The sequence below is a fragment of the Eleutherodactylus coqui genome, chromosome 1, assembly GCF_035609145.1.
Source record: "Eleutherodactylus coqui strain aEleCoq1 chromosome 1, aEleCoq1.hap1, whole genome shotgun sequence".
Lineage (NCBI taxonomy): Eukaryota > Metazoa > Chordata > Amphibia > Anura > Eleutherodactylidae > Eleutherodactylus > Eleutherodactylus coqui.
Window position 1 is genome coordinate 465030435 of NC_089837.1, and position 27206 is coordinate 465057640.

General features: G+C 43.0%; 1 protein-coding gene across 3 annotated transcripts in view; it reads right to left on the reverse strand.

Moving 5' to 3' along the window:
* Positions 1-27206, reverse strand: part of LOC136584493 (twist-related protein 2-like) — a 296978-nt gene that overhangs the window by 217347 nt on the left and 52425 nt on the right. For 2 of the 3 annotated variants that reach the window (XR_010787285.1, XR_010787284.1), the window contains exon 2: positions 21643-23795. The gene's annotated coding sequence lies outside the window, so the exon portion shown is untranslated. Of the gene's footprint in view, positions 1-19518; positions 23796-27206 lie in introns of those variants that run through there. The other variant, XM_066584318.1, reaches the window with a different exon arrangement.

Below are 27206 nucleotides of genomic sequence, written 5' to 3' on the forward strand. Positions count from 1 at the left end.
CTTTTTTATGCTAATATGAGAAGAAGCACAAAAAAGGGTTTTTTTAACATTTTTTTTTTTACATTTTTCTTTTTTGTATATTTTTATTGTCTTTTTTTTTTACACCATTTGTGTCCTTCTAGGGGACTTACAGCACAGCACTGATGATCGCTGTGATAAGGCATAGCAAGACTTTTCTTCTGCAATGCCTTATTGCTTATACAGCGATCACAGGCTATGGCAATACAGGACATCGGTATCTGGCGTCCAGTTGCCATGGCAACCAGCTGGGCTCTCTACAATAACATCGCGAGAGCCCGTCAACTTCACAGAGGGAGCGTGCTCCCTCTGTGAACCCTTACCATTTGCGATCTACATAGAGAGAGGCCGGCTAACACTCACAGCCAGCTCTCGGATAGCGCCAGATCTATTATGATCTTGCGCTATCTCCAGGATGTAAACTTACGCCCTGGAGTGGGAAGGGGTTAATTGATACTGCTCTTTTACTTAGCGTCGTTCTATATGTACATTTTTCCTGGCATTTTGCAAGTCCTTTAGAAAAATAAAATGCAAGAACAAAAATGCCATATCCAGTGCAAGCTGTGTTTGCAAAATAATGCCACTGATCTCCAAAGTGTCACAAAAACACCACAAACCAAACTGCTTTGTATAGAATTTAGTGCATTTTATACTTCACTTTAGACTTTAACCCCTTAAGAGCACAGCCTAGTTTAGTATTTAAGAGAAACTGTATCTTATAGTGCTTATAGTTTAGGAGATATGGAGTTCGGGAGCCTCTTTTTCCTACTTACCCTGCCCCCTGTTCCCACGGTGTCACATGACTAGATGGAAATTGCGCATTCAGGATACGTTTGATCAGCGGTAATAGGCGGATCAATCAAATTCATTGAATTACACAAATCTCACGTTAGCGGGTCGGAATTACGTAATCCACTCGCAGAAAACAATAGCGTGTTCTATTTTATCGTGAATATCCGCGACATAGAGCCCATGGTGCTCTATGATTGCGGGTATACCCGCAGCCCATTTACAATTGCATTGCATATGGGCTGTGGATATCTACGTCATCACTAAGTGACGGAGCGGGAAATATAAACAAAAAAAGGTGTACTGCGCAGGACTGCCTGCGTGAGTACGCAGTTATGTGCAGTATATTACGCAGCCGTACGTAGGGCCACGGCCGGGCTCACAGCTGGGATCCGCTGTGGGCCCCCACAAGCAGATTCTACATACGGCCCTGTATTATTCAGATCGCTAACTAAAATGCCTACAGAAGCCCCGAGAACGCTCACCTTTCTGCAGTCCCAGGAGCAGCTTGTTGAGCGCCTTCTGTGTGAGACCGCCGAAGCTCAGCAAGATTACGAATCCGAGGAGTTGCGAAGGTCCACTTTTTACGCTCCATTCCTGCCACTCAGGTCAAGAAATAACCCCCCAAAAAGTATTGGGTTTGCAGCAAGTATGGGAGGAGAGATACCTGGTTTTATTGCTCCATGTGCCCATCCAAAATTATCCATATTTTCAGACATATCACACAGTTTTACCTTATTACTTTTATCTAAAATTTAGGGAAAAGGGGGGGGGGGGGTAGGTATTATTTTGTGCACAAGTGTGTATTGGGGCCTGGAATTTCCCTTCATTATAGGCTCACCTATGTGTCCTATAAGTAGATTGAGGCTACAATGAAGGTATTGCTGAAGACAGAAGAACTAGTGCTATAAAATTTAGAGGTGTGCCTGCAAAGATAGGACATGCATGCACGATTGGGAATGCACGCATTATTTTCAATGGAGCCGCAGCTGCTGCTGGTGGCTCTGTTCAAAACAATGCTCTGCCGGCCCCCTGCATTCTTTTCAGGGAAGGGCTTTACATATAAGCCCTTCCCTGAAAAAGAAACATTTTAGTGTAAAAAAAATTTTAAAAAAATACCTACCTCTCCGCCGCTGCCATGACCCTCGCGGGCATGAAGAACACATCTGCCGGCAGATGTTTCCTTCACCCCCACTAGTTAAAAGAATTCCCTGTTGCTACATCTGCCACATCTGTGGCAGATGCAGCAGAGCAATTGTTCAATTCCCAACCGAGAATGACAGCTGCGGTAGAGAATCCTGCTGCCGGCATCCATGTCAATGGCTTTTCAGGGAAGGGCTTTATAATTGTGATTGGCTGAAGTGCTCAGCCAATCACAATTAGAGCTAACAGCAGGCGGGGATTTTAAATCCCTGGCTGCTGATAGTTCAGAACTACAGAGCCAGGGATAGCTGCAGAAGCAGCGGCTGAGCTCCGGCAGGTGAGTAATCTTCTTATTATGTACACTATTTTAAATGGCTTTTCAGGAAAGGGCTTATGAAGCCCTTCCCTAAAAAGCCATTGACGGCTGCCGGGGTGTTTAGCGACGACTTCTGCCGTTGTCCCCGACTCTATAGTTCTCAGGTATCAGCAGCTGGGAATTTAAAAACCCCGGCTGCTGGTAGCTATGATTGTGATTGGCTGAAGCACTTCAGCCAATCACAATTAGAGCTACCAGCAGGCGGGAATTTAAGGCCTGGATAACTTTCTTGAGTGTTACAGTATTGATACAGAGATTTTTTTGATTGGCAGGCTTGGAGTCATGAAGGAATTTTTTGCCTTCAATGAGGAAAATTGACTTCTACCTCATTGGGGTATTTTGTCTCTTTGGAGGGGTAATAGGCTGAACAGATAGGGGGAATAGATGGACATATATCTTCTTTCAGCCTAACATACTGTTACTATTTTATTATTACTTCTAACGGTGTTCACCATGTGGTATAAGTGACATGATAACATTACGATTTTCATTTTTTTGTACAGCAAACAAATGAATTAAGACTTTCACCCCAAAATGGATAGCCCTGTTTGTCCCGTGTTCAGAGACATACCCATTGTGGTCTTTAAAATTATGACCGTATGCACAACGGGGCCCAAACCAAAGGGAGCATTGAAGCTCAACAGTTTTTCACTTTTACGTAATTGTCATTATCTGTTGGATAATGGCAATCATGTGACCAGAGACCACTCACAGCTGCCCTCGGTCACTGTTCCAGGCTCTTGGCTACCTTTAGTAATCAGGAGCAAGAAGATTTTAAATTTCCCGGCTTCTGTGCTTACATCTGCCATTTTGCCAACGGGCGAATGCACAGAATTTGGGGATAGATCCGTGGATAAAGATCCCATCGTGGGACATCGCCGGAGGCCTTAGGTCAGTAATTTCATCTCCCCTCATGGATCGGTCCGTGATGGGGGTGAAATTTTACCTTTTTTTACTTTTCCATGATCGCCGTTATCCATTGGATAGCGGCAATCCCGTGACCAGGGAACGCGTACCACGGCAACCTGTGAAATTTCCAGGCTCTTGGCTATGTTTGGTAGCCAAGAGCAGGGAGATTTTAAATTACCCTGGCAATCTGCGGCTTTTGTGCAAGCATCTGCCATTTTGGTGACGGGCGAGTGTGCAGAAGCCAGGGTAAAGTCCGTGGATAAATCCAGGGGCCTTAGGTCCGTTATTTCATCCTCCCTCATGGATATGATCCGTGAGGGAAGATGAAACCTTAACTTTTTAAACTTTTTTTTCACACTTTTTTTTTTACTTTACATGATCACTGTTATCCATCATGCACAAGCCCTTCTGTGCGCGACGTGAGATCCTGGAAGGGGCTTTAATCCTCAGGGAATGCATGTTTTTACATCCCTGAGGATTAAAGCCCAGAAAGCCAGGATGTAAAAACACTATGGGACCGTCACTAAGGTGTTAAAGGCAGATGTCTACTGAACATGAGGGTGTCTAGATATGTACCTTATGTACCTTGGGAGGTGTAGCCATTCATCATTTAATGTTAGAAGAAGGTAACACATCATCTTAGTGGGGGTCCTCATCAGGCTTTATAGGTTTCCACAGCCTTCCTCCTTGGTGGGTGAACCCTTGACCAGTGCAGTTTGCTTTACATGTCTCTCAGCAGATCGGCATCCTGGGCACACAAGTGAAAGATTTCCTGTTGTAACTTACATGTTTAATGGACATGATTCCACGTAGACCAACACCCTGTCTCGTGTCATTTCTTATGGGTATTAGGCATTCTACGTAGTAAGGATTTATTCCTATGAGCGCATATAAGGTGCGTTTTCACACCTGGGCGTATGTACGCTACCCATGTGAAGCATGGGTTTGCAATGCATTCGTTTACATGGGTGATTATACTGCGCTTAAATACGCTGGGAGCGTGAAAAAAAGAACAAATACGTGGCCGGCGCATATACGCTCAGCCAAAACATGGTGCTGGAAGTATGTTTTGGCCAATATATGCCGGCAGGTCCCATAGACTCCTATGGGAGCAGGGAAAGAGAAGGGAGGGGAAGGCATTTTTGCAGCCTCCAACGCTGTGAAAAGCTTACAGGTGCCTCTATATAGGCACTGAAAGGCATCCTGAGGATTTTGGCAGAGCAAGGGTTTTCCAGGGTGCGGCGTATTTTTTCGCTAAAAACGACACTCGACAATGGATGAGAAAACGCTAGCCGGGATCGCAGAAAAATCCCCATTCAGGCGCTTATACGGAGCAGGCTTGAAAACGTAAAAACGCCGTTGCTGTATATCTCCTCGTGGGAAAGAACCCTGAGGCAGATGGCCTCCCTATAAGGTTATAGGGTTTATGGCCTTGCAGTCTGCTTCTTTGCCTACTAATGGGAATTATACATATTAAGGCCTCGGTCACACGGGCGTTTTTTGCCACGATTTACGGATCGCATGACGGATGCGCATCCACAAATCGTGTGACCGGGGCCGAAAAATCGCCGGAAAAATCTGCTCCTAGCCGCGTTTCCTTTGAAACGGGCCCAAGCACAGGAGCGCTGTCCAGCCCATTGAATTCAATTAAGCCGGCTATACAGCCGGCTCCATTGAAAGCAATGGGCTGCCGTCGAGCGCAGGATGAATTTTCGGGAAGGGCTTAAAAATATAAGCCCTTCCCTGAAAATCATCCAAAAATCTGTAAAAATAAAAAAAATATATATACTCACCTTGTCCGTGCAACCGGAGTTCAGCCGTGGCCGGCCGGTAGTTCTCCTGAACTGCTCTGTGTAGTATTCAGCAGCCAGGGATTTAAAATCCCCGCCTGCTGAATGGGCTGCCTCTGATTGGTAACAGCCCTCACCAATCAGAGGCAGCTCTCACTCACCCATTCATGAATTCATGAATGGGTGAGTGAGTGCTGCCTCTGATTGGCTCAGCGCAGGGACCAATCAGGGGCAGCTCTCAGCTATTGAATGACAGCTGGGGTTCCGCCGGCCCCATTGAGCGCATATAGAGAACACAAGGAATTGCAGATCGCAGATAGCCGCGATCTGCGATTTCTTGTCCTATAATTTATCGGACAAGCGCATTACAAGCGCCCATGTGTCCGATACCATTGCAAAGCAATGGTTCTATAAAATCGCCGATCGCATGCGCAAATCGCGCAAAAAATCACCTGTGTGACCGAGGCCTAAGGGATGCACGCAGAAATAAAGATCATAGGGATTTGATCTAAATGAAATCTCAGCTGTCTGGAAGCTCATGCTTTATGCTCTATGCACCGCTGCAGCAATCATCCCCCCACCCGCCACCACCTGTTAGTTGGCTGGCATACTTCAATAGGTGCACAATGTGTAGCAGCTCCTATATGATATCAGTGAAGTGGCTGCTAATAATCGTACTGGTTTGTATGAAAGGGATCTGATGCCTTTGACGGATAAACAGCGCTCTAGCAAAGTCCATCTTGAAACTTTTAAGGAAGGAAACGCTGATTACAGAACAGCTAATTAGGAAATGAATGAACACAAGGAGGCTGCCTTGTGTTTACTTCTTCTACCATTAAAAATCTTAACTCCTTGGCTGCCAGTGTATTTGGAGGCACTTCACATGCAGCCCTTTTGCTATGATTTGTGCCACAATTTTAACTTTAAGGTTAGCAGGACTCTATTAAAACCCATTGACATAAGGAAACTGCAAACTGTGACACTTGTGTTATTCATTTGCATGACTTATCGGGAGGTCGAGAACAATGTGTCACCTGAAACAGAACCTAAATCTGATCTGTAATTTCGGTTTCTAAATCTAGACAACAGGTTATTTCTCAACTTTTTACAGAAAGTAAAAGTTACCTAAAACTGGCTATACAGATGACATGGCGTTAGGCAATTGGTTGGTCAGAAAACTATCACCTTTCTGCGCAAATAAGATGTCTGTTCTAATTAGCCAAATGTGTTATTTCTATGGAAGGCGATAAGTGGCTGCCAGGCCCCTCTGGCACTGCTGATTTTGAGAAAACACATGATGAGTCAGGTTAAACTTTGACCTGCCTGGTACCCATTTCAGATGTAGGGGATAGTCAGATGGTCCTCATAGACATACTCTACTTTTAACATCTGGTCACTGTGATTTTAGTTCAGACAAAAAAATGCTACAAAATATCCAATTCTGCCTCAGGTTGCTTTCAGATGGGAATTTTTCAACAAATCTCAATGTTTTTTCCCCCCCGCAAAGCGTGCGTTTTGTTTTTTCCAAGCAGTGATGGTGACTTTTTACATCACCTAATAGCAGTGTCAGGCTTTATTCCCACAAGTGTATATCGATATATGCTACAATCTGAGGATTAAAAACTGGTGAACGGCCACACAAAACTAACGTTTGTGCGCCCGTTAAGACGGCATGGGCCGGCGCATATTCGCCGAGGCCACCATGCCGTTGCCCCTTCCCCTTCCCTTCCCCTTGCCGAGTCACCTCCTCTCTCCTCCCCTCTGACTGTATGCAAGGGGAGGGGGTAGGAGCTTAGCTCCACTCACATCCTGCCCCCTCGTATTGCAATCAGCCGGAGGGGAGGAGAGAGGAGGAAGGGAGTTTAGCAGTCACGCTGCTAAACTCCCTCCCGCCTCCCTTTTCCGACCGCTGTCATTAGCTCCCATAGGAGCCCATGCAGTGGCCAACATATTCCGGCCCAAAAGATAGTTCCAGGACTACCTTCTGGGCCCGACGTAAAAAGGACCGACACTATATTGACCCAGCTGGGTGCTTTTACATCTTAGGAATACGGTCATGTGATCTGATGCCTTGGAATCCAATGCATCAGATCATAGCATATATCAGCCGACCGTGAAAATGCCGGGCCGATGTACGTTGGTGGGAAAGAACCTTCAGGAACAGTATGTATGTTGGTGAGAAATGGATGTTTCCACCCAGATCTCCATTTGTTTTTATGGTGTTCACTGTGCAGTAAAAATGACATGCTAATAGAGATGAGTGAGCATGCTCGTCTGAGCTTAATGCTCGATTGAGCATTAGCATACTCGAAGTACTTGTCACTTGCTCGGGTAAATTTCAGGAGAGAGAGAGAACCATTCCCTATGCCAAGCATGGTACACCTTGAAAAATGCTCGAGTCTCCCATTGACTTCAATGGGGTTCGTTACTCGAATCGAGCTCTCGAGCATTACAAAAAGCTCAGCTCAAGTAATGACCACCTGAGCATTCTGGTACTCGCTCATCTCTACATGCTATCCTTATTTTGTGGGTCAGTACAATTATGACAATACCAAATTTATATAGTTTTTTTTTTATTCCCTTAATGCTGTGGTCCTTTTTTTCCATTTTCATTTTTTCCTCTTTTTAAAAAATCGTAGCTCCTTTATTTATTCATCGACGTCGCTGTATAAGGGCTTGTTTTTTGCGGAACGAGTTGTTTTTTTCAATGGTATCACTTAATGTACCATATAATGTACTGAAAAACTTTTTGAAAAAATTTTGAAAAAAAAATGACGTTCCAACATCTTACAGTGCTTCTTGTTTCTACGGCGCACAAATTGCAACAAAAACGACATGATAACTTTATTGTATGGGTCAGTACGATTACTACGATACCAAACTTGTATAGGGTTTTTTTGCTTTTATTATTTTTCAAAGACATTTATTTTTATTGACTGACAGCTGAGTGCTGCCTGTGATTGGTTGAGTGCTGTGACCAATCACAGGCAGCCCTCAGCTTCAATTCACTCTGAGACAACCAGACACAGCCCTTTCAGGAGGTGGGGATTTTAAATCTTCGCCTGCTGAAAGAACTTCAGTACAGTGCTGGAGAGCCAAGTATCAAGACGTGCTGTAGCCCCAACAGCAGCAAAGAAGTTAGTATATATTTTTTTACATAAGCTAGGGATGATTTTTAGGGACAGGCTTATATTTAAAGCTCTTCCCTGAAAATCATTGTGGGGGTTGCCTGTATCCCATTGCTTTCAATAGGGCAGCTGCAGCGCCGGCCCCATTTGAAAGCAATGGGAGAAGATCGCGACCCTCTGCCAAAGGTGTGACAGCTGTGGCAGAGAATTCCTTCATCCCCGCGGGAAGTCCCCTCATCACTGAACACTTTGACAGTGCTGTCACAGTGTTTAGCAATGTGGGAATTCCCCACGGGGATTCTTGCGCAGCACGAACCTATGTAGTGCATGCATGTCCTATCTTTACAGGTGGAAGTACTTTCATGCCTGTAAAACACAGACATGTGAACACAGCATAATAGGGAACCAATGGTTCTAATAGACGCATGGTTTTGTGCGCACATACGTGCGCCCAAATACATGCTTGTCTGACTTCGCTGTCAAAGTGTAATTCTGCCACTGTGTATTTTTTTGTCAGGTGGTGTTACCTGCGCAGGATTTTATCAATCCTGCGCAGGTAACACCACCTGACAAGAAAATAATATTTTTATAATACCAATTTTTTATGTTATTTACATGTTTTTATTTTTTTGATACAACAACTGAGAATTGGAGGATTTTATAAGCTTCTAGTATTTTTTTATTAGTAACATAATTAATAATTTCCTTATTTTTACTCCTTTTGTGGACTTGAACTTGCATTATACTGCATTTTGACCTGCAATTTCATCGCAGGTGGTTTTGAAGAGCATTCTAGACATCAGATTCCTGATTGGCACATTTAAATGCCGTTCTCAGATTTGACTGTGGCACTTAAACGGTTAAGGGTGGCTTCACATAGGACGGATTTCTAGCAGAATACTCACAGATTTGCCTCACTGAAAATACGCAAGAATTTCAGCTGCGGGTTGTGGAGCGGCTTCGCCGCCTGCATGCGATAGCATGTGTCATAAAACACCCTCATATGGAACAGAAAGTTTTTTTCAGTTCCTCTTTGGGTGCTTTCATACTGGACGGCATTATTCGTCAGGATTCAGCGCAGTTGTGGATTTTGCCAAATGGCGCGGATTTCGTAGCGCTTTTAACTTCGGAACGCAGAGCATTTTGCTTGGGTTTTTTTTTTAGACTTTAATTGTGGAATTATATCTCTTGTATGCTATAAACCCACAACAACAATTCCGTAAGACGTTCTTAATTAAGCAGCAAAAAGCTTTTCCGCTACGGAATTTAATCTTGCGGTTTCGAAATAAAGATGCATGGATTTTAACAGATGTGGAATCCAAGCCCCATAGGGATAACATTGTGACGCATAGATGTCTGTGCGGACTAATTCCGTCCCATGTGAAAGCTCCATTCAGGTGGATTCACACAAGCCATCATTTTTATGCCACGGTCAAATCTGCCCAAACTCCACGTCTTAGTGCGGGCCACACAAAATCTGCACATGCAATGCACAAAAAATGCAATACAATGGGTCTATTCTCACTTTTGCTAAATGCAAGCGCCAAAAAAAAGCCGCATGTTCTATTTTGGTGTGCATTTGTGCATCAAAGGCGCCATAGGAGTCTATGGGAGGTGCCAAAATGCATACTTGATACCTGCGTAATTGCGTAATACGCTGCATAATTTCACAGCGAATCGAAAACACCCGACACTAAGCAGGATGCACGGCCTTTTAAATCACGGGGCGGCTGTGTCCTGCGGGGATGTGAATGGTCAATGGCAGCGCAAAAAGCACAGTAAAATGTGCAGATATGTTCACGATAGCACGATGGTCATGAGCAAAAAGTCGTACATTTTTGCGCTTATGTCCGTGTGAGTCCACCCTTACTTGTGGACTTCGGTGTGGGTTTGCCTGGAAACTGCTGTGAAATTCGCCCTTTGTGTGGCAAGTCTGCTGATGGATTCACAGGGAATGCAGCTCAATACAATTCCCTCTGCAGCCCTTATTACCTTGCTTCTACTTTTATAGTCCTATTCACATGAGCGTATATCAGTTGTCGTTTTCACGCCTACTATGTGATGCACGGCTCGGCGTATATGCCGTCAGGCAGGGAAAGACAGCTTAGCTCTGCTAAGCTATTCTCCTCTTTCCCTCCCTTTCGTCAGCTCACCTCCTTTCTCCCCCCCCCCCTCCAGCTGTTTGCAATGGAAGGGGGCGGGATGGAACTAAACTCCCGTTCACTCCCTACCCATTATCCGCAGCCAGCTATGGGAGGAGTCGGGACTTCTGCAGAGCTTAGCTCCACCCCCCATTGCAAATAGCCGGAGGGGAGGAGAGAGGCGGAGAGAAGGGGGAGTTTAACAGTCAGCCTTTCCTGCCCGGGCGTAAAAGCGCCCAGCCAGGCACTTTTACGCCGCGGGAATATGCCAGTGTGATCTGATGCGTTGGAATCCAATGCATCAGATGGTAGCCTATATCGGCTGGCCATGAAAACGGCGGTCAATATACGCTCATATGAATAAGCCCTCATTAAGGATCCTTGCCAAATGGGTTTTAAATATGGCGTCTGTACATTATGCCGACTCACACTATATGGTGATAAGCCAGAAATTGAATTAGAAGGCCGCCATCAGTGCATGATCCAACTAATGTGTATTAGACTGCTGTCAGAAGAGTGCATAGTAACACCTATGTAATACAGAGCCATATTATAGACGTGTTACAGATGACATCACAACTCTATATCATCAGTATTGGATCTATTTTTGCCTCCGTATATTTTAGCTTCTACTGGATATGCTTTCAATACGGATCTATATTTTCCCAATAGAAAATCATACCAATACGGAGGCAAAACCAGAAAAAATAAGTCACACCGCTTTTTTTAAAAACAACCATGAAAAATATGGCCATTTGAAAAGATACACAGATTTACATTAGCTCCGTATTTGCTTATTAGACTCAGGTCTTCCCACGCCTTTCGGTGCATTGATCAACAGAAGAATACCATCGATGACGGTCAAAGGCAGCAGTTTCGGCACCATCCTATGAAACATCGACAGTACGCAAGTCCTCTATAAATGTATGTTGGCCAGTGTTCTTTTGCCTTCCCCACCATCGCCTCCCATTATTCGGATTCCATGAGATATCAATTCTTGCCAGTCTTGTCTCAGGAAGGTGTAGAACGTGTCCAGCTAAACTCAAAACACGGACCAAATCCAGAGCTCAAATATGCTCGTTTGATGGTGGCCTCATGGCATCTCACACAGCAGCACGTATAGTTCTTGCAGGTCTATAAAGCCAGTCTGCAGAAGCCAAAGACATAAACCTAAAGATGAAGCTCAACGTTAAAGATCAGACATAGGTTTCAGGCTTGTAAAAAAAACTATATGAATGCCATGTGCTTTTTCAAGCATTGATTTTTTATATACATATTTTTTTCCTATAGGGAAGTCCAAGGACATTCGCTTCAACAAAGAGCTTGCTGCATTTGGAAAAAATGCCATAGAAGAAAACTATTGGACAGATGTACTAAAGACTGGAGAACTTATGCCAGCCTTCAGCAGCGGTGAGCTGGAAAAAAATGTGCCAAGTTTATAGAGAGGTGTTAATAACTTTGTTGCAGGTCCATGTTTCAGAATTGCAAACCTATGCCATGCCTGAACTGGCGTGGATCCTGCTATAATGTCAGTTCCTGACATACATTACAGTTAACGTGTCAGACTCTGGAGGCCATGCCCCTCCTACTAAGCGGACCAAGTGCCAAAGGTCAATAATATATGATGCAACAGTGACCACAATTGTGGCGCACACCACTAATTAAATTTCCCCCTGTATTTGATTTGCATTTTAGAAATTACTATTGACCCATTGCTAACATTTAGCCACATAAAGTGCAACAAAAAGGCCCAGAAAATTGCAGCAAAGAACACAGTTTTTCTTAAGAATGCTATGTGTGAAACCGGCGCGTCTTCTCCCTGGTTAGCCGGCACTATTCTCCTATATCTCTTCTGGCCAGGGATTGAAAAATCCCCGCCTCCTCAAAGCACTGCCTCTGATTGGCTGACGTTTAGCCAATCCCAGCCAGCTCTTGATGAAACAATCCCAGCCATTCATCGAGCGCTGGCTCTGATTGGCTAAGCGTAAGCCAATCACAGCCAGCACTTGCAGGAAGAGGGGATTTTTTAATCCCTGGCCAGAAGAGATGAAGAAGACCAGTGCAGAGGACCCGGGAAGCAGCACCAGCAGAGCCATGGACAGCGCTTCTGGGTGAAGTGTACTTTTAAAAAAAGTCTGCAGTTAGGGCTTATTTTCAGGGTAGGGCCTATATTTCAAGGTCCCCCCCCCCCCGAAAATCCTTGCATGTGGTACTACAAAGTTTTGCGACTTTGTTGCGCCACATGCGATTTTGTAGAAATTGAAAAAAAAAACACAATTCTGCCATATTTAGAGGGGGGGGGGTTGTTTTTTGTTTTTCTGGTGTACACACTGCAGCAAAAATGACAGGATAACTTTATTCTATGGGTCATTAAGATTACTACCATACCAGATTTATATAGTTTTTTTGCTGTACTACTTAAAAAAAATACAAAATATGTTTGGAAAAAGAAATGATTTTCTGCCGCCATCATCTGACAGCCATAGTTGTGTAAGCTTGTGTTTTGCGGGACGTCCTGTAGTTTCTATGGATACCATTTTGAATTACATATAACTTTTTGCTGTTTATTAAATTTTGGTTTGGAGATGAGACCAAAAAAGCGTGATTATGGTGTTTTGTTTTAGTTTTTCTACTGGTGAGATTCTCAGTGGGGGGTAAATAATGCATCACTTTGATAGATTTGACTTTTATGGACGCAGCAATACCAAATATATTTTTGGTGGGGGGTTTTTTAGATTTTTTTATTTTAAAGGGGTTGTCTCGCGGCAGCAAGTGGGGTTATACACTTCTGTATGGCCATATTAATGCACTTTGTAATATACATCGTGCATTAAATATGAGCCATACAGAAGTTATTCACTTACCTGCTCCGTTGCTAGCGTCCCTGTCTCCATGGCTCCATCTAATTTCGCTGGCTTCTTGCTTTTTTAGACGCGCTTGCGCTGTGCGGTCTTCTGCCTGGTGAATGGGGCCGCTCGTGCCGGAGAGCTGGTCACCGCGTCGTCATTGTAGCTCCGCCCCATCACGTGTGCCGATTCCAGCCAATCAGGAGGCTGGAATCGGCAATGGAACGCAAGGAAGGAGAAGAAAATCCACGGTGCACCATGGGAGAAGACCCGCGGTCCACCGTGGGAGAAGACCAGCGGCGCCATCTTTAAAAGAAGAATAGAAGAAGCTGCAGAACGCTGATGCAGGTAAGTGCAATGTGCTTTTTAAAAACTAACCTATGCTTTCTTTTTAACAGGGCAGAATGCGGGGGAAAGTGAAAAAAAATTTTTTTCGCTTTCGCCGCGAGACAACCCCTTTAAGTATGGCAAAAGTTTAAAAAAAAAAAAACATTTATTACCTTTTATTTTTTTAATAGTTAATAAAACTTTTTAAAACTGATTTTTACTTTTTTCTTTCGTCTCCATAGGGGGCAAGAACTCGCAATGGTTTGATCTGCAGTATGATCTAATTCCATAGTATGACATTACATGACAGTAATCTGATCTCATCGTGGGGGCCTTTCGGAAACCCTGAATTCTGCATTCAAATGCCGCTGTCAGAATCGCCCTCCTTACAAACCTCGAAGTCCCAGGATCTAAATGTATGCCATGTGGTTTTAAGGGCTTCAAAGGGGTTTTCCATGAGAAAACCCAAATTCATATTCCCTATAGAGATCAATGGAGGGGAGGGGTCCTGAAATTCTACGGCTACCCTACACACACGACATCTGAGCTGTGGACATTCTGCTCAGAATTTCTGTTGCATTTCTGCAGACGGCGAGAACTAACGAGCTTTATGGAATTTGTTACGGTTTTTGTTGCGGATTCGTTTGCGTTTCTATACGCGGATTTCCTGCTGTGGAAGCGATTGTTTCCTTGTGACAGTGGACAGTGACATCGCAAATTTCCAAAGAGTTTCTGCAACCCGAAATGCTTCAAAATCTGCTATAAAAATGTATTTGCGGATTTTGGTGCGGTTTTTATGTTCTCCATCGATCTGCATTTCTGCGCACTTTCCACAAAATAAATAGACGTGCTGCGGATTTGTAATCCGCAGCATTTTTTAGGTTTCTGCAGCAGAAAAAATCTGCAGTAGATCTGTAAAATCTTATTTATTTGCCTTGGATTGTAAACGCTGCAGAGTTTCGCAGTGCGTCCGTAAGTGGAAATTCTGCATCGGATCCTGCATATATGAAGGCAGCCTAAATTTTCCCACCCTCTGCATCACAAATGTATAGCCTTACAACGGCTTCCCACCTAGAAGTTGGACCGTCAGAGATCGACTTCCATTCGCAAACGGTTATCTTCATGAAAGAAAACCCTTTAAGGCCTTTAGCTTCACATTACATGAGGATCTCCCGGTAATCTAATGTGATATTACCATGTGCTGATACTATCCAGACTTGGCATGTTCCATCTCATCTACTCCTCGGCGGTTCCATACTTGTGCCTCTCTGGAGTGATCCTAAGCAGATCTTGAGCAGGGCAGCGTGGGTTAATAGCCTGGTATTTCCAGCTTGGTATGCCTGTCTTTCACAAGTCTCTCTACAGGAGAGGCCTGCAAATTGTGCAACCAAAGTAACTGCAAACCACCGGCAATTGCTTCCTTCCTGAGATGAAACGCAGAGCAGCCCCTATTATTAACTTTTTCTCCTTTCAGACCTGGTTCTGTTTATTTAATGTGGTTTGAAATGCCTCCAGCAAATGATATGGGGGTGGGGGACAAGTATGCACTAGTGGGGTTATTCCGAAAGCTGCCACGGTCATGGCACAAATGTGTCCCAGTGTGCATCATTCCGATGATGTGAGTAACCCCTTACGTCCTTCACCTCTTATACAAGCAGCTAGGAAAATAAAGGAACGATGAAGCCTTGGTGGTGATGCCCAAGGGATGGATTTTACCTAACTGCAGGATAAATTGTGCAGATAGTTGAAGGTTATTCCTCGAAAATGCTAATTTCCATTCTATACATAATTTTTTGCAGAATTTGTTATTCTACTCATTAACTTTTTTCGACCTATCTCCACTTCTGAATGTCTAAATTGAAGAAAATATCAAAGTATCAGTATGCAAGAAATTTACTATTTTCCATTATATTATGGGAATGTCCACTAGAGCAGATTTCCTTCGCTTAGGCTAGGTGCACAGTACCGTATTTTGGACCTTGTGCTGTCCATAAACAGCATTTGGCTCCTTCTTAGGCCTATGTGGCTATGTACTTCTTTTCACGAAGAGCCATGGTCCACGTGAAAAATCTCATGGCATGTCCTATTCCCATCAGTTTCATAGATGAGAAATAGGACATGTGAATGCATGTCAATGTACCATGTCCGTGTAAATTGGGCAGCATGTGGACTGGTGTTCTTGTGCTGTCCGATGCTAGTTTTGCCCAAGTCTCTCGGGCACAGCTCACACATATGGCTAGTGTGCCAAGGCCTTAATCTGAGTTGACGGGCTTTACAAAGAGCAGCCCTCGCTCTGCAGAACTTTTTACATTCTAGTAATCCAGATTTGTGTTTAGCAAGTGATTCACAATTGAAGCCTGCAGCATGGAAAGCACTGAAACATCAACTTGGATGCACTGAAAAGTAAGATTAAAGCAGTTGTTTGTTACAAAATGTGTTTTTTAAATTAGATCTAAAGCAAGAAAACAAACAATACTTACCTGTCCTCAACCCTGGTAAACCAGCGCTGCAGCTCTGTGGATCTCTTGGTCTGTGTTGAGCAGGTCAACATTGCAGCCAATCGGAGGATGCGGCGTCACCGTTCCTAACTCCTGGCATCATGGCGCCCTGTATGTCACCTGACTTCTGCTGTCAACACAGACTGGGTGATCCGCAGAGCTGCAGCACTGAATTGCTGAAGCTGAGGACAGGTAAGTACCTTTGCTTTATTGTTTTAACTTATTTAGGTTCGAATTAAAAAAAAAAGCCATTTCTAACTAGACAACCCCTTTTATTATTTAATTAGCAGTTTGTTAGAATGAAGCTGCCATAGTAATCAGCTGATCGCTTTGAGTCCGGTTTGTCTTGCCCCCTGTGATCAGCTCATTTCCCTCCACATAGCTATGATTCCATAGCCGTAAGTTCACCCAGAGAGTTTAATTAGTTATCTGTAATGACACGCGCAACAACGATGGCTAGAAGTAGAGGTCAGCTCTGGAGCGTAGCAAGGTGAGTACATTACAATAGTACTGATAGCTCAGTGGCCAGACGTAAGCATGCCTTTGGAAAACATAGGGGAAGAAACAGCAATAAGACCTCTGGCACACTTCTCATGTGTGTGAGTTGCGCTCCAGAAGCCCGGTCACAACTCGCACCGGCCCCCACATGCTAGTGTGCCGGAGGCCTTATGATAGTGATTAAATTGATATACATGATGAAGACAGCCATCGGCAGCTTTGGCAAGACTGCCCCTTTCCTTTGAGTAGCCCTTCAATGTTTTGGAAATGGGAGAAGGGCATTGTCTTCATTAGAATGGGCTTCCCTGTGATGCTGTAGTCTGAGCTTCGTTAGTTGAAGGTCTACACCAGGGGTACTAAGCTAGTCTTTGTAAAGGTCCACTTACCTGAGTCTGCTGAAGTCCAGCAAACACAGGTAACAAGGGTTAAAACAAGGCACATAATTATAATTACACTTCCCTTCCTGCTGCTACCTCAAATGCCTCTTTCAGTTATGGGGGAAAGGGGAAGGGACTTGTAATTTGTATAGTGCTAACTTATTCTGCAGCGCTTTCAGGTAATTTATTTATTACCCCCCAAATTAAAGTCCTACCTCCTCTCCTTTCATCAGTAAACACATGTAGATGAGCCCTGTGCTACCTTCTACCATGAGACACAGCTTAGCTTCACTCTTCCTACACCCCCGACTTCTATTCTCAAGATTACTGAGAGTCTTGGGCAGGGAAAGGAGCGAAGCTGACAGGAGTTACTGGAGGGGAAGGGGAATTGGCAGCCGCTCCTTCTCCTGGTTTGGACAGCAGGCATCCGGATAGTTGGTGGCCAAGGTTCACATTCGGATCCTGGTCCGCTTGTTGACTACCTCTGGTCTAGATGATAATGATTTCCCTGAACTTAGACCCAGTTTAAAAACTAAAACGAAAACAAGGTTTAATTAGAGTGACATACTACATTAAATATATGTTAATTTGAAAGTGTTTCTCTTCTGTATCCTGCAGTTTGATTTAAAGGGGTTGCCCAAGTTTTTTTTTTTTTAATTAGTGCTCTCCTTGACTTAAACATAATAAAACATCCTATACTCACCTCCCCTGGCTCCCTACACCTCCAGCACTGCAGCTCTGGTCTCCTGTCTGATGTTTAGTTTATAGGCTGCAATAAGGGGCATCACAGGCTGCTGCAGCCAATCACAGATCTCAGCATTAAGGTTTTATTGGCTGCAGCAGCCTTTGATGTCGTATTCACAGATAACTTCTACAGTTTATAAACAGACCTGGCACCGAGCACAGTGGTACGATGCTGGACATGCAGGGAGTTGGAAGAGGTGTGTATAAGATGTTGTATTTTGTTTTCACCATGGGGCATACCAATTTATTAAAAATATATAACTCAGAAAACCCCTTTATGTCACATGACGTAAAAAACATTGTCTAATTCTCTAATTGATCACCACTTAAAGTAAATCTGTCAGGTGAAATCAGCCCAACTAATTATTATCACTGCCAGATCAGCACTCAAATGTGAAGGAGCATCATACCATGATTTTTTCTGGTAGTGTTTCCATCACAAAGAATCTGATGGGCGGGCCACTCGGCTCAGACGCAGCCCGTGCTTCTGCTCTTGGTCTTTGCTCAGCCCCTACCCTTGCTTAATGATTGACAGCTTGCTTCTGATACCAGAACAAATTATGGTATGATGCCCCTCCATGCCAGAGCACCATTCTAGCAGTACTAATAGTAAGCAGGGCTAATTACACCTGATAAAGGTGGGTATGAGTGTGCAACCCAGAAAAATATAGCTTCCTATGCATTTCAAACTTTTACCAAGTTCTTACTCATAGAATGTATGACATAGCCAGTGATAGAGGTTATGTAGAAGTTAAGTAGGAACCAGGACTGGAATGCATTTAAAAGTGCATAAAAAGTAGGATAGTTTCACATGACATGGCCTGACAAAAGGATTGCTGAGCCGAACTGTCACCATCATAGGAATCAATGATGGTGATCGTTCTGGTCATTAAACCTTGTGATCGATTCAGGACACATATCTGTATTACGGACGCAGAAATATGGGCATAATATGCTCATGTGAAACCAGCTTTAAACTGTAAGGATGACAACAAACACACGTTGTGAGTAAGAGCTTGAAACCTGTTAGCAGCTATATATTACCACAGTGTTTTTGACTTTTTAAACTTTTATAACAAATAAAGATTTTTTTTCTAACCGGTGATGGAGAAATCTACCTTTTTCTTCTAAGTATCAATCCAAGGTCCAGAATGGCACTTCAGTCTCCCCAATACACCGTGAGCAATTTCCAATGGCAAAAAAACTGTGGACGGTGGTGAGCTGATATCTTGTATTTCAATTTTTTGCTGCCAACTATGTAATTACATGCAAACAGGTTTCCATTCCTATCCACCATTTCTGCCATGCAGAATAGCATATTCAACCATGCTATTGTCACGTTTTGTTCTTGGGATCTGTAGTTCTATGGGGTTCCATGTGGGGACATCCCTATTGGGATGATTGTAGGCAGGGTTCCCTTTTTGTGCTTTTAGTTGTCTTGTTAGAGTAGGGACTCACAAGACAATGAGGACCCTTGACGTGGGCTTGTGAGCTTACATATTCTGGCCAAAATACAAACCAATGCCTTGTGCAAACATATTAGAAATTCCATCTACCTTTGTGTATTAGTACTATTGGTAAGTATTTGGCCACCTGTTGTCTGTCTTGTTCGGTTTTCTGCATGTTGTTGGTTGGTTACAGACGTAACAGCTATTCTATCAAGCACAAATGCTGGAAAGTGAATAGAAGCCATGTCAAACGGAGACCAGTAAAACCTACGGTTTCATTCAGGGATTTGTATGGATACTGTTTTTTGGTGCTAACCCTGAGATAGAAATTGGGGATGTAGTTTAAAACATGGTGTGAACACACCTTCAGCTAAACTTTGTGTATGACTCGCTGGCAATTGTTTAAGTAAACTTCTCTCGTAGAAGAATCCCGAAGAAAAGAAGAATGGAGCTCAAACTATACAAAGCACCCTGTTATAAAATATCTAACATTGTGACAATGAACATTTATTTATTTATACATGTATTTCTAGCACAATAATACAGTTCAGACTCTCCCCAGCTGGAGAAGACGTTGCCAAAGAGCTTGTCAGTGGCACATCCAAGCAAAACAAACAATGTGAGATACATGTGTCAAGCTCCGGAACCGCAATTTTGTTCATATACAACAGTTTTACTTTGCTGGAGTCTTTTCAAGAATGTGTCCTGGTTTCAATGGCAAGCTATCACCTTCTATAGCAATAGTCAATATCCTGGGGGTAGCTATAGGAGGTGCAGAAGTTGTAGTTACATCAAACTCTAAAGACTGAAGGAGCCCAAAACGCTTTTGCCCCATATGAGGAAACCAGTACTATAACATGAAACCATAACATGATGTATGATATGCCATACGGTCCACAGTATTTGAGCTTGATGCATGTACAACATACATATATTGTCATTTTGCAACCCCCTTATAAGGCTTTAATGCTGTATACACTGCCATGCAATGTAAATCAGTTATCAAGGGGGTTGCAGACATTTCTCCTTCCGCTAACGGCCCTTGACTTACTGAGGATTCAGCACTAAGGATTTACTTATAAGCAATAGTTTAATTAATGAATTACAGAACTCTAAACAGATGGTAAATATACATAAATTATCATGTACAACTTAACCAGCACTCCTCTGAGTGAACATTGTTTAATGAAATTATAAAATGCATCACTTTATACTTTTATCCCTTTTGTGTATATAGCGCCAACACGTTCTGTAGCGCTATACAGAGATTGTCATCATTCACACATACTTCACTATTAGTAATGTTGCTACAGTACAAATGGCGGTTGTGTTTTGTCTCCATGGAAAATCTGAATTTCTTGGAGAAAACCTTGGAAAGGTCAAAACCCCTTTCAGTACCCCCAGTCCCATTCTAAACCACTTTATATCCATGCCTCCCATATAGTAACACTGCCAAATCGCCCATGGAGTACTAGAAATGTCACCCACTGGCATGCTATTTTTCATATTTGGACAGCTGGGGGGAAAATATTCATCAGGGAGTTTCCTTTAAAGCCCTCATCTTATATACAAAGACTGATCTTGTATGTGTATAGATCCCTTAGATAGCAGTTTATATGAATTTGCATTCAATTGTGCGCATTTTCCCTCGTCTCTCCTGAAGCTTTAGAATTTCTAATGCTATGTTCCTCATGGGAGGGATCTAAAAAGTAAGCCAATGCAGCAATAGTTTTTGCCAGGAAATCCCCTTTAAAGGGGCTGTATAATGAAGATTACCCTGTTCATATGCCATATTAGGGAATATGGATTTCATAGAGGGGAATATCTTGCTCAGGAGCCAGAATGGAAATCTACTTTGTTCAAGCATCCCCCATTCTGGTGGGTTCCAACTTTCCAGGTGAATTGCCTCACTGGTTGCAGTTATTTGCCAGGGGTACCAGGAGACAAGCTCTAAAATTATACTATGTGTTTAGCTCATTATTAGGAGTTTGGAGGACATCAAAAACTCTAAAGGTTGGATTTTGTTATACCCGTCAAAACAAGCCCCATTGATTGGCTTATATACAGCAGTATGCCACATCCTTAATTGTTTTCAAATGATGTCATATGGGACTGAGATCATGAATATTATTACTTTATGTATAGCAAAAGGCAGAAACATATGAAGTACCAGTTTTCAAATTAATTTTTGTCTAGGAGGCACTGCTTATAGTGGCGCTGATAGGGATTGCGAATCAAGTGGATACCACGTATTACCAGTTTATGCTTGTAATGAAATATAAGCCTGATATAAAAGATGAATTGCTAATGTGATGTTTAATTGTTCTTCATAAATTCTTTGTAGAAGTCCGTTCCACTATGCAAGGGAATGAAAGCTGGCCGTAATAGATACCTGTTGGCCCCCACTAACATACTTGTTCTTTTGGCTCAACGTCATGTTGTTTTAAAAGAGGGGGATATAAGCAACTGCCGGACTCTTTATAAACTATATATTGTACCACCAGAGGCGTAACTTGAAGCTCCTGGGCCCTAAAGCAAAACCTGTAACAGGGCCCCCAACTATAATGCTTTATTCATAGTACTGGACTCCCTATATGGAAGAAGAGCAGCCTTATGGGCCCCCTAATGCTCCTGGGCCCGGGTGCAACCACATCCCCTATAGTTACGCCAGTGCATACCACAATATATCAGAGGTGTAGAGGCATGCTGGATTAAAGCTTCGGCTATTTTGAATACACTTGGGCTCATGGGTCAATCGGAATACAAAGCAATGGAGTAAATATGTAGAAAATATGGTGCTCATTTTGTATTCTATATTTATTTCATGTGTTTTTTAAATCAAATATCTCAAGTTTTTAAAAACTATATGTGGTATGTGGTCATAATGCCTTCTCCTGTACACCCGTTGTTCCCATCGAGATAACAGCATACGACAGGCTCCAGTTTAAGACGCAGCAAAGCGTCCTATGGCTTCATAAATACGTTGCAGATTCAGGGATATTGCAATGGATAAAACGAATACATGACCCCAATGTTTTATATGGTTTACAGAATTTCACATATACGTATGTGACATGTTATCCAGAATGAACGCCATGAGTACAGAGAAGCAGCAGTTTGTTAACTTTCTAGCACAAGTACAAGCACCTTCCATATAGCCAAACATTCGACACACATGCATAAACATTCTTTAAAGGGCATCTGTCATTATTTTTAAGCCCTTTAAACTACGTTATGGGACTAAAAGGTGAACAGATGGGGATCTGGGAAGCAGCTTTTAACCCTTTCCAATCCACTGTCTGACGTCTAAAGACATTATGCTTTAAGGTTGTACAGCTCTGATGTTGGAAGATGCCCGTTGGGGTTCTCTTACTGTATATTGCAAGCCTCTCTGTTGTCGGAGCCTATCCAACGTGTCACCTCATGCAGTACTGGCTTTAGCCAGCATATAGCGCCGTTGTATAACAGCAGAAAAAGAGTAAGCCCCCTGGGAAAACCGGTATACTAATTGGATTGGAAAGGGTTAATATTCACTGGGTCCAGCATTGTGCCCCCAAGAAATCAGTGCCTACACACAGCTTGACTCTTTCCACAATAATGTATCAGTGTGCTGTCCCGTTGATCTCTAGATGCACATAGGCTTGTGAAGAGTTGAGCTGTGGACACACAATGATTTCCCGTGGACCCAACGCTGGAACGGAAGACGTGGTGAGTATAAAAAGTAGCCCCCCGAACTTCTATCTCCTCACCTTTGAGCACCATAATGTAGTTTACAGGGCTCACAGGTGATGACAGATGCCCTTTAAGGTTTTATCGGCTGTACTACCTGCAGATATACTCTTCAAGAACTCCTTTATGTGCTGTGCTATTACATTTCTAAGACATAATATAGATAGTCACTGATCTTCATCTCCCAGTGGAATATCTATCAAACGCTCAACAAGAAGCTACCACATGCCAACCCATAGCATTACCATATTGTTACAAATTTGGATCATGTTGATGTTCAAAGGGATGTTTTTGCTCTGTCTCTACCTTGTATGTTACATTATACAAGGAAATTCAAAAAGTCTTAAGTGTAATATTTTTTTCACTCCCGCACATTTTTCCGATGGCGGCTGTACTGACGAGAGATTCTTTGGTGCCACTGGATGCTGGTAGGTCTTGGGTTTTTTTGGAGAATATACAGGGATTGTTCTCTGCTGAAGCTCGGCCTCGGATATAATATTTACCCTCTTTTAATATGGTATGATGTATGCAAGAAAGCCATCCATAAATGCAATGCAAGAGCTTTTAGGTCTTTAAAGAATTGAATAGAGTCGCAGGTAGCTGATCCTTCCATGAGATCCTTCCAAAGCCGAAAAAAAGGATTTTTTTTTTTTTGTGCAGACTTTACATAGAAGTGAAGGCTCCATTTGGATTAGTTTCATGTTTCTTTTCCTGAATAAATAACTTCCACAGGGTTTCTTTACAAGTGGTTTTATGTCCACAGTTGACTTTTTACATTCGTGGAGTGAAAAGGTCATCTGCGCCATGGTTTTTCCAGCTGAAACATGACACATGTTAGGCATCACAAATCCTTTTCTAGTATACTGTAGGTCTTGGTCTTCCAGAATCAGTATCCCAGATGACTGGTTGTAGCGTTCATTCACATATCTACTGCACAGCTCTTGCACTGTCAAAAAAAAGTTGCAAGTTGGAGCCATCAAGTGGAACAGAGGACCTTATGTGGTAAGTTCTTCGGATGTCCACACTTGGCATACCTGTTAAAAGAGAATAATAGAGTAAGTAACCTTGTATACACTAACATATCTGATTCCTTTTTTCGAAATATTTAACAAAATGTATTTCAAAGCGGTTTTCCACCTTGTTGCCAAGATACCCTGTGATCAGCTGTAATCAGTGGGGGAACCTTGCAGAAAGTGTTCAATTTCCCTGTTGCACCACAACAGGGTAAAGGAAGAATTTCACGGTGCCCTTTGAAATCAATGGGCTGTCTATGAAATGAACTAACTTTCTAGGCCCGCCAGGCCTGGACCAGAGAGAAAGACTATCTCTTTAGACAGTCTCCCTTTAGACTTATACATGGAGGTTACCAATGAGGGCTCTTAACTCCAACCATCCTAATAGGATATTCGAAAATAGTTTTTCTTAAACCAGACAACCCCTTTAACCTTGCATTTTATTCCATTTCCTTTGGCCAAAGAGTATGATTTACTCATCACTTCGAAGTATACATCAGTTTATAGGTATTTTGTACCCAAAGTGATTCCTATTAGGACAATAGTGTAGTATCTGTCTGTACTTTTTGGTCCTTTCACTGTTTCTAGAATGCCATGCAGATGTCAAAACTAGAGTAAGTTGGTTGGTATGCATCTAAAACACATCTACTTCATGAGCCTAAACATTTCTTATGACTCCGCTTAATGAAATTCAAACTTTACAAGCAAGAGGAAGTTGCATATGAGTTTGGTTTGCATTAAAACTTTGCCACCATTTAATCACAAAGAATGGAACATGAGAGTGAGTCCGAAAACCCCATTAAAGTAAGGAACATAGCTGAAAGGCACAGCCAGGGTCTTACTAGTACATACCATGACTACACTTTTCAAAAGCAACCTAACAAGTGAATATGGACTCAAGAACATTGTTAATGGTAAACCTTTAAAAAACTTGCACTGAGCTGTTATATAGGAATTTACTGGGAAGTGGGAGAGAGGGAAAGAGCTTGACCAATGCAACAAAATCAATGGATTATATGTAGGGATGAGCAAGCGTACTCGCTAAGTCAAATTACTCGAGCGAGTAGTGCCTTATGCGAGTACCTGCCCGCTCGTCTCGGTGGGAAAGAGTGGGGAGGAACGAGGGGGGGAGATCTCTCTCCCCCCCTCCCCTCCGCTCCCACCTGCTCACTCCCACAACTCACCGCTCACCCCCGCCGACACCCGAATCTTTGAGACGAGCGGGCAGGTACTCGCATAAGGCACTACTCGCTCAAGCAATTTGCCTTAGCGAGTACGCTTGCTCATCTCTAATTATATGGAGTACAAAAATGTTTTTCTCTGTGCTCCTTAGGAAACTGTCTTGTGTTATGTACATGGCCTACCTACCCATTGGTCTATAGCAGGGATGCATAACATGATCTGGACTAAAGACAACATTGTTAGTTTGAACATTCCCAAGTGAAAGTATATGCCATAAGTGTATTATAAGTGTCAATTGCACTTCCAATTGCTTTCAATTCCCAGTCATTGTTACAAGGCTTGTATAAAGAGTCTAAATTTGACTTGAAGGAATGTTGCCTTCCAATAGGTGGCGCTGCAGAGGTATTATTCCATCTCCCTTATTTGCACTTACACTTCCAGAACTCCAACCTATTAGTAGAATGGTGGGTCCCCTTCTTCTCAGTTTCCCAGATGGCGGTTCAGAAAGAAAAAGACTATGGATGCAATCAGCACTCTCCATTGTAATTTATGTGTATTGCTGAAATAGCCAAGTGTTGACTAGTCCCATAAACTACAATGATGACAGCCATATGCATGTTTGATCACCTCTCCACCTCGTCTACTCTTTTCTAGTGTGCCACTCAGGGTTCAGGAGCCCAACCCCCTTCTTCCAAAATATGGGGTCTCAAAGATGGCCCTATAGTACACCAATAGTACTTATGTATTACTGCTACATGCTGCTCATCTTCTCTCTGATATAGGAATATAGGTGAGCAACCCCCCAGACACAGACAAATATGTCTGACCAGATGGTTGAGGGCTGCACAAAATGGCATCATGGGCTGCATGTTGCCCCCATGCTGCAGGTTGTGCACCTCTGGTATATAGAGATCATTGATTTGAATCTCTCTTGGTAATAGACATGAAGGAAGAGCTGCAAATCTTCATCATGTCCCACATCCTCATCGTGCCAATAAGGAAGCAAGGCTTCTGCTATAGAATAGATGATATGGTGGAGAAAAAGGAGTGGAGCTACCAATGGTGGTGAGTAGATCTTTGTCCTAATGAAGTATCTTGATGGTGAAGTAGCAAGACAAGTATATGCATGGGGTGCCGGGTGCAGCCAACCCAGGAAACATTCAATCTGTGGTTAGATATATGTAGAATGGAGTGGTATGGACCAAAAGGCTAGGAATAAGGCACAACCCTTTAATAGACATGCACATACACAGGTTTTCTAAGTTCTTATTTGGTAGAACTGGCATATAAAAACGCGTTTCAAAGCATTGCATTGTGCCTTATTCCCAGCCTTTTGGTCCATACCATTCTGTGCTGTAGTATAGGCTGACACTTGCTGAACAGGATGCAATGGTGGACTCCCTGGTGATCTATACACAGAAACGGAATGGGGTGCACATTAGAAAATTAGCCTATGGAGCACTATTACCATATAGTGTAAGACTTGTTGAAGTAACCTACCTTAGACCCCATTTACACTGACAGATGATCACTCAAAAATCGCTCAAACCACAGTTTGAGTGACAGTTTTGAGCGATCATCTTTGCATAGTCTATAGTAGCTAATTAGCTATTAAAGAGCTATGAAGGCGGAGCGGGACACTGCCGCTATCACTTAGCGAACAATACAGGTGTTTTGCATAAGCTGTTTTGTTCTCCATGCTTACAGCTCGCGTCCTGCTGTGAACTACCAGCAGGACAGGAGCTGAAAAAATCTTATCAGTCCTGCCGTGATAACAGCCTGCACTGCTGATAAGAGTTCACTGCGCAATTCTAGAAAACTAGAATTGAGCGAGGAACGAATCGTGCACGAAAACGGCACGATGTCTGTGCATTTAGATGTAACGGTTATCACTCAAAAGATGGCTTTGAGCGAATTCTAAACGATAATCGTTGTGTCTAAATGGGCCATTACTGTGAATTGAATCCTTTGCACATACTATTGCTCATCTCTTATGTATATTGATAAACATTACACTTAATGGGGTTCTCCAGGCAAATTCTATTGATGACTTATCCTCAGGATAGACCCTCAATAATTAACCTCTGGGGACCCGCTATAGGGATCCTTGGTGATCAGCTGATCATCCGGCCTACTCTCAGTGCCTCAAACCCAATGATGATGTCCAGCCCTGCTGCCCTGATAGTGGGATGGATGATCATTTGATCTCCGGGGATCCTGAGTGGCGGGTTCCCGGTGGCTAACTATTGA